This window comes from Gorilla gorilla, chromosome 3 (assembly GCF_029281585.2).
Source record: "Gorilla gorilla gorilla isolate KB3781 chromosome 3, NHGRI_mGorGor1-v2.1_pri, whole genome shotgun sequence".
NCBI lineage: Eukaryota > Metazoa > Chordata > Mammalia > Primates > Hominidae > Gorilla > Gorilla gorilla.
In genome coordinates, this window is record NC_073227.2 from 145,307,637 (window position 1) to 145,316,500 (window position 8,864).

The window sequence follows — 8,864 nt, forward strand, 5'->3', positions numbered from 1 at the left end:
AAATTCTATCAAATAGTCTAAATGATCAAAATACTAGAATTAGCACGCAAATGATACTCTGAAATTGAAATTGTTATTTGAGGGAATAAAAGAAGATTTTGACCAAAAACTAGTGAAAGTTGATGATAAAGACCCGTCTGCCTGGTCTTCATAAAGCTTCCTTACCAAAGTTGAACAACTCATGTAATGAATTATAAAAGTATTTTGTAATATTGATTTACAGTTGGGTTTTCCTGGGTGAGTGTATCAGAAAAATAAAGGCAAAATAGAATTAAAGTTTTTGGTGGGAAGGTAGTTGAGATGACCAGTCAAATGCAATGACAGCAAATGCATAACTCATATAGCATTTAAAACGGGAAGAGCTATTCTTATCCTCCCTTAACAGACAAGAAAACCAAAGCACAGAGAGGGAAACAAGTTATCCAGGATTAAATAGCTACCAAGTTACAGAGCCAGGATTTGAACCAAAGTCCAAATCTAGTGTCTCTGTTCTTAAACACCACAGATGGATTCCTACATTGTGGCTATAATTAGTTTAAATTAAGTTTGAGTAGTTTAATCAGAAAAAAATAATGTATTAAAGAGTGGGTCAGAGTGCAAGGCTTGGAAGTTGTGCAAAAGAGAAAAGCCCCTAGGATCACCCTGCAAAGCTGTGCAGGTGAGGTACACAGCTGCCTTGGCACAGTGCAAACACTTCAGCTCACACAGATTACATCACAGTGAGGGCCAACACTGGATATGGTTGCTATCAGTAGAACCTCTGGAACTGCCACCAATAAAACTGAATGTGGCTCATCCTACCCTTGACAGAAGCGAATCCATGTGGTGCCAGTTTTCTCGTCACTTTTTACCTTAATAATTTCCAATTTGGCATGATGCATTTGACTGGCACAGGCCCAGGGTGCATGCCTATGTAGTAGAGCCCAGGAAAGCAATTACTTGGCTTCTACAAGATGGGCCACAGAAGTACATTCAAGGGGATTAGCAGCCAAATAAAAAAAGGAAAAAAAAAAAAAGAAGAAACAGAAAGGCAAGCGTCAGCTTTGCAGGTGGTCTTGGCTAGGTAGGATAGAAAGGGAGCTGAGGGCAGCTGATCGAATGAAAGTAAATGTGGAGCTCAAGAGACTGTCCATGAGTGTAAAGAGCAGGTAGAGTGGGAGAGAGATGGAATCAGAACAAGGAGAAAAAGACACTATCAACATCAAAGAGTGAAATGTTTGAATTTAAGATGTGTAAAGTGGAGCTGGTCCAGGTGATGACCAGACCCAGGTTTGGCTATGGAAGTATTTGCCAAAGTTATGGAGGTAGAGGTCATCACTTTAAAAAAACTACACATTTTAATACTCATTTGTTAGATGTATTTTCTTCATGGAGTCTGAGATCTCTTAAATGTAGGATGAAATTTCAGGATGAAATTTCAGGATGAAAAAGATGTTGTGGTTGTTCTCAAAGCCTTTAGTGAATGACATATACTGACTTTTGGGTAAGTACATGGCAGCAATGAGGAAAGGTAGGAAGTACTAGAATCTCATGGCAGGAGTCTCAAACAAGAATGAGCACTTACACAGCAAAGGGAAGCATTGTGTACAAATGACTGGCCTTAATTACCTTGTCATCCTGTCCCCAAACAATATCAGCTCTTTATGCGATATATTTTCTGGTCTCATGGAAAAGTTTAAAGCTCTTAAACAGCTGCACGGCAGGGATTGCCAGCATTCTTCATTCTTTATTTCTCTACCTCTTCCACTTATTAATTGGTCTATGTATTCATTCAGCAGATAGATATGTGAGAGAGAGAAAGAGAGAGAGAGAGAGGAGTGAGGATAGATAGATACATAAATGTATGTTAGGCTTTAGGTGTACCACCATGGAGAAACAGATTGGGATACAAAAAAAATTACAGTGCGATGAGAGGCAGTAAAAGAGAGGAATAGTTTAGATTGGAGATTCAGCGATGATCTCCCTGAGGAGCAACTGTTCAGCCGAAACCAAGGGTGGAAAAAATGTAAGAGACTTCTAGATAGAGGAAGCATAGCTTGGAGGCTTTTAAAGTGAGAAAAATGGTTTGTTTGAAAAACTGATTTAAATCCAGTGTCTAGAGTATTTACGTTTGTGTTTTTCCTAACTCAAAAATTAGCTATAAGTATCCTGTGATCTGAGACCACATATATACATAATCAAAGACTTTAGAATCATAGAATAATTTTTTTATAAATACCTTTTTATATAAAGTGAATATATTAATCACATATAATGTTATACAATATGTAGTAATATGTATATTAAGGGTATAAATTTATCTAGCTATACCATACATACAAATGTATCAGGGTTTTTGATTTACACACACACAAACTCCCCACAAATTCCATTATCTGGTTAGATGGGTTAGGTGATTCCCTTCAAAGGACAGTAATAATTTTGATAGCCTTTTAATAAATTATGTAAGAAATATATGTGGTAGTATGGAGAAAGGAGATCTCTTGGCACATGAAGTGATTATTAAATCCCTAAGAGCAAGCATTTTTTTCCATAACAGTTTGTTGTTGTTGTTGCTGTGAATAAGGCAGGCAGACAAAAAAAAAACATGTATGGAGTCACTAAGATAAGACAGGTAAAAAATTAATCAGGGAAAATACAAACAAAAATGAATAAAAACTCAATTCATAAAAGTTTTCTCTGAGAAAGTTAAGGGAGATACAGTCTGCAAAATCGAAAGTTTGTGTGGAAAATCTCTTAGTACATCAAAGCTTAGCACTAATGTACTCTGAGGGGTGAATTCTGGAGAGTGGTTCACTTCAGGAGTGGATTTTAATAACAATGAATCTTGGCTATTTGGAAGAAATGTCATTTGTGTTAGTCTGTTCTTGCATTGCTATAAAGAAATACCTGAAACTGAGTAATTTTAAAGAAAAAATGGCTTATTTTGGCTCACAGTTCTGCAGGATGTTTAGGAAGCATGGCACTGGTATTTGCTCCTGATGAGGGTCTCAGGAAGCTTTCAATCATAGCAGAAGGCACTTGGTGGGAGAGAGAGAAAAAGAGACTAGAGGGAGCTCCCAGACTCTTTTAAGCAACCAGACCTCACATGAACACATAGAGCAAAAACTCACTTACTACCATGAGGTGGGCACCAAGACATTCATGAGGGATCCAACTCCATGACCCAAACACCTCACACTAGGCCCCACCTCCAACATTGGGGATTACATTTCAGCATGACATTTGGAGGGACAAACATCCAAACAATATGATTCCACCCCTGGCTCCCAAATCTCATTGTCCCTCTCACTTTGCAAAATCCAATCATCCTCCCTAATAGGGCCCAAATGTCTTAACTTGTCTCAGCACCAATGCAGTCAAAAAGTCAAAAGTCAAAAGTCTCATCCGAGAGTCAAGTCAAGCTACTTCCACCCATCATCCTGTCAAATCAAAACAAGTTATTTACTCCCAAGATACAATAGTGATACAAGCATTGGGTAAATGTTCCCATTCCAAAAACAAGAAATTGTCCAAAAGAAAGGGGTAAAAGGCCCCACACGAATCTGAAATCAAGTAGTGCAGTTCTTAACTCTTAAAGCTCCAAAATAATTCTTAACTCCATGTTCTGCTTTCAGTGAACACTGGTGCAAGAGGTGAGTGCCCAAGGTTTTGGGAAGTTTCACCCATTGCTTTGCAGGGTAAACCCCTATGTCTCCTCTCTTGGATTGGAGTTGAGTGCCTGCAGCTTTTCCAGGCTTGGGATGTAAGCTGCTGGTGGCTCTACCATTTGGGAACTGTGTGTGGAGGCTCAAACCCCACATTTCCCCTTGACCCTGCCCTAGTAGAGGATCCCTGTAGCAGACTTCTGCCTGAGCACCCAGGCTTTCCTGTATGTCCTCTGAAACCTAGGGGGAAACTGCCAAGTCTCTTTCACTCTTGCATTCTTTATGCCTGTACTTAACACCACATGAAAGATGCCAAAGCTTATAGTGGCTTGTGTTCTCCAAAACAGCAGCTCAAGCTGTATCTGGGCCCTGAGCCATGACTGGAGCTGAAGCAACATATATGGGGAGAGCAGTGTTCTGAGGCTGCACAGGGCAGCAAGGCCCCGGACCTGGTCCCTGACACTATTCTTTCTTTCTAGTCCTTGGGGCCTGTGATGGATGGGACTGTCCTGAAGACTTCTGAAATGCTTTGAGGCCTTTTTCCCCATAGTCTTGGATATTAGCACTTGGCTTCTTTAGTCATGCAAGTCTCTTTAGCAAGTGGTTGCTCTGCAGGCCAGTTATATTACAGTCCTATAAATGCCTTTTCTTTCTTTGCCACATGGCCAGGGTGCTTATTTTTCCATTTTGTGTATTCTGTTTCTCTTTTAAGTTCCACATTTAAGTCCTTTCTTTGTTCCTGTATCTGAGTTGTAGGATGTTAGAAGCAGCCATACTGCTTCTTTTTTTTTTTATACTTTAAGTTCTAGGGTACATGTGCACAATGTGCAGGTTTGTTATATATGCACACATTGCCATGTTGGTGTGCTGCACCCATTAACTAGTCATTTATATGAGGTATATCTCCTAACGCTATCCCTCCCCTTCCCCCCCACCCCCACGACAGGCCCTGGTGTGTGATGTTCTCCTTCCTGTGTCCAAGTGTTCTCATTGTTCAATTCCCACCTATGAGTGAGAACATGCGGTGTTTGGTTTTTTGTCCTTGTGATAGTTTGCTGAGAATGATGGTTTCCAGCTTCATCCATGTCCCTACAAAGGACATGAACTCATCCTTTTTTATGACTTCTTGAACTCTTTGCTGCTTAAAAATTTCTTCGGGGCCAGGTGCGGTGGCTCATGCCTGTAATCCCAGCACTTTGGAAGGCCGAGGCGGGTGGATCACGAGGTCAGGATATCGAGACCATCCTGGCTAACACAGTGAAACCCCGTCTCTACTCAAAATATAAAAAATTAGCCGGGTGTGGTGGCGGTCACCTGTAGTCCCAGCTACTTGGGAGGCTGAGGCAGGAGAATGGCGTGAACCCAGGAGGCAGAGCTTGCAGTGAGCCGAGATCGTGCCACTGCCCTCCAGCCTGGGCAACAGAGCAAGACTCTGTCTCAAAAAAAAAAAAAAAAAAAAATTTCTTCGGCCAGATAGCCTAGGTCACCACTCAAGTTCAAAATTCCACAGATCCCTAGGACAGAAACTAAATGCAATCAAATCTTTGCTAGGGTATAACACAGGCGACCTTTATTCCAGTTTCCAGTAACTTCCTCATTTCCATCTGAGACCTCATTAGCCTGGTCTTACTATCTGTATTTCTATGATAATTTTGGTCACAACCACTGAACAAGTCTCTAAGACGTTCCAAATTTTCCTCATCTTCCTGTCTTCTGAGCCCTCCACTCTTTCAACCTCTGCTCAGTTCCAAAACTGCTTCCACATTTTCAAGTATCTTTACAACAACACCGTACTCCTGGTACCAATTTTCTATGTTAGTCTGTTCTTGTGTTGCTATGTAGAAATACCTGAGGTTGGGTAATTTACAAAGAAAATAGGTTTATTTTTGCCCACAGTTCCGTAGGCTGTACAGGAAGCATGGTGCTGGCACATGTCCCTAGTGAAGGCCTCAGGAAGCTTCCAATCATGGGAGAAGGTGAAGAGGGAGTCAGTGTATCACATGGCAAGAAAGGGAGCAAGAGAGAAGGGAGAAGTCTCAGACTCTTTTAAATAACATGAACTCAGAGTGAGAACTCACTCATTACAGTGAGGATGGCACCAACCCATTCATGAGGAATCCATCCCATGATCCAAACACCTGCCACTGGGCCCACACTTCAAAATTTGAGATTACATTTCAATATGACATGTGGGGAGGACAAACATCCAAACTATATCACCATCTACAACTTTTCTTTGCTATTAAATGTATATGTTTAATATTGTTTTCTCAATTGGTACACATGAACATAAAGATGGAAATAAAAGACACTGGGAATTCCAAAAGCAGAAAGGTAGGAAGAAGTGAGAGTTGAAAAATTACCTATTTGGTACAGTGTTCAATATTTGGGTGATGGGTTCACTATAGTCCCAAGCCCCATTGTCATACATGTAATCTCCCATAACAAACAAGCACATGTATCCCTGACTTAAAAAACACACACACAAAAACCAAACTTGTACACATTCAATAGTAATATCCCAACATATCAACTACGGTTGCCAGAAACCAATAGTAATTTAGAAACCACTATTGTTTTGATTGATTTTATTCAAATTTACTCTGAATTTATGAATTGAGCAGACATTCTTTAGTTGAAGATATAAAAAAATTTCAATAAGTCATATAATAAGTTTAAAAACAAAATACTTTTCTTCCAACACCTTTTTCTAGAAGAACTTAACCTTGCTTCCATACTTTCCCAAAGTACTTTCATAAAGTGTTTTTGCAAAGTACTTTTCTATAATTTTTGAAAGGTACTAATGATTCTTGTCTTTTTCTCTCATCTCCAATAAAATAACCCCTTGGTCATTAACATTTTAAATCATTTTCATTATAAAGCAAATGAATTAATCAGATTTTTTGGTGCACTGATCTTGATGGAGAGAATAATAATTATGATACCTGAGTATCTGGCTAAGGTAAAGAGAGTTAGTACTAATTAGAGAAATGGCCCACAATACAGAAGTCAAGGACAAGCAAGGAAATATTTTACAATTTCTTGGTTGCCTTATCAGCAAAACGATAAAATATTTTATGATATATACTAAACAGATATTTATTGTTATGTTATTCATCTGCTTATGGAATCAACAAATATGTTGATTGCCTAAAAAGTTCTAAACGCTATTTTTATAAAAGTTGAAAGTTGAATCTCGTGAAAACTGTGATTTATTATTTTGGGTCATATTCTTCCAGCTCTCATTTTCAATATTAGCACAATGTATCAGTCCAAGCCAATCATCAATTTGTCATTAAGGTACATTGTATCACAGACAATAAAATATTATTACATTTTCTTCTAAAGAGACTTCAATCCCATTTGTGTTAGTTGAAATTTCTTGTTTGCAAGAATAGAAACCCAGTGACAAGCAAAACAGGAGTTTATTATAAAAATAAAGGAACATTTCACAGGGTCCAAAGATAGCAATACATCTGGACTGTAGGAAAACAACTAAAAGTAAGGAATATAAATGCCTTCCAGGTCCTCCTATTTCTTTTATTGCTGCTCATACCTGAGTGTATATTTATATCTCAACACATCCACCACAGAAAGAAGCAATCTTTCTGGCTCTCCAGCCAAGGTGTCAGGAAAGGAATTCCTTGATATAGCTTATGCTGTATTTCCCTCTGTGTGGATGTTAACCCGTTAACTGTGCAAAGAAGTCGTGTCATAAAAAAATACTGTAGAGAGCTCGTTCAACACTCACATAGATAGAAGGAAAAAGAGAAAATCCTACAGAAGTGTGGAAAAACAATAAGTTTCCGTTATACCATTCTGTAGAAATATGAAGTTAACTAACATTTATTGAACACTTAACATTTACCAAGAACTACCTAGATAATCTATTTTCATATTCATTATAATGCACTGGGTATATACAGTGATACCTACTTTATAAATGAAAAAGCAAAACTAAAGAAAATTGAAGGACAATCCCAAGATCAAAGATTTATTTGAAATTTAATTGGAGCAAATTAAGACACAAGTATTATGCTTCTATTTTGCTAACGAGTGTTCTAAGATTTCAGAATACAAAAGCCAATGATACAGTCCATGACCTTGGAGAGCTTCAGGCCAATTGGAAAAGAAAAGAGAAAAAGATAACTAAAATATAACAGTTAAGCTTTATATTTTTACTAACCTTATCTGTGCCAGAGGTTCCTGTGTGGAGCATCTGACGAATTGTGACCCAGTCCAGGAGGAAAAAACATTATTTGGAGATAGTAACGCTTGAATTTAAAAAGATGAATTGTGATTAACCAGATGAAGAAGAAAGGTCAATGAATTTAGGCAGAAAAAAACATATATGTAAAGATTTGGTCATTTTACACAATATTACTATCACGTTGGGGAAACATAACTAATCTGGGATATAGAGAATTTAGGTAAAACGGGGCAGAAAATGCTTACCAATGAGAATCATCAAGAGAGAGATAGAGGCTAGATCATGAACAACATGGAATATCATGCTTAGGACTTCATTGTTATGAAGAGGCAATAAGAAGTCTCTGAAATATTTTTAAAAGAGTATTGCACTTACCAAATTGAATTAAAAATTATTCTGGCAAATATAAATAATTAATGAATTGGAAGTTGGCAAGACTAACAGAAACACAGGAGTCAATGGCAGAACGCTCTGCAAAAGATCATGAAGTTCTATCTGAAAGAAGAATAGGACAATTGGTGAAGCTAAGATTCTAGTTACGATGTGGCTTCTTTAATTACACACCACCATAACTCTTCTATTGTTGAAATGGAGAGTGAAGGAGATTGAATTCAATTTGGAAAATTAAGAAATTTCACTCACCACTGCTAAAAGCAAAAATATATTCATTAAAATATCTGGATTTTATTTTAAACTACTTCCATTATCTTAGACTGTAATTGATATGCATAAATTCATTATTAAGCTACATTGTGGAAACTGTCATCTGACCTAATCAGGAATCCATACACAGGAGGTGGGCCCGGCACGGTGGTTCACACCTGTAATCCCAGCACTTCGGGAGGCCAAGGCGGGCGGATCAGGAGGTCGGGAGATCCAGACCATCCTGGCTAACACAGTGAAATCCTGTCTCTACTAAAAATACAAAAAATTAGCCATGCTTGGTGGCGGGCACCTGTAATCCCAGCTCCTTGGGAGGCTGAGGCAGGAGAATGGCGTGAACCCCC

General features: G+C 38.5%; 1 long non-coding RNA gene across 1 annotated transcript in view; it reads right to left on the reverse strand.

Annotated features, from left to right (window-relative positions):
- LOC129532978 (uncharacterized) overlaps window positions 1-8,355 on the reverse strand; it is a 126,628-nt gene extending 118,273 nt beyond the window's left edge. The window contains exons 1-2 of the long non-coding RNA XR_008678967.2: window positions 8,233-8,355; window positions 7,834-7,921 (exon numbers count right to left, since the gene is read on the reverse strand). This is a non-coding gene — a long non-coding RNA (uncharacterized lncRNA). The remainder of the gene's footprint in view (window positions 1-7,833; window positions 7,922-8,232) is intronic.
- Window positions 8,356-8,864: the final 509 nt, after the last annotated feature.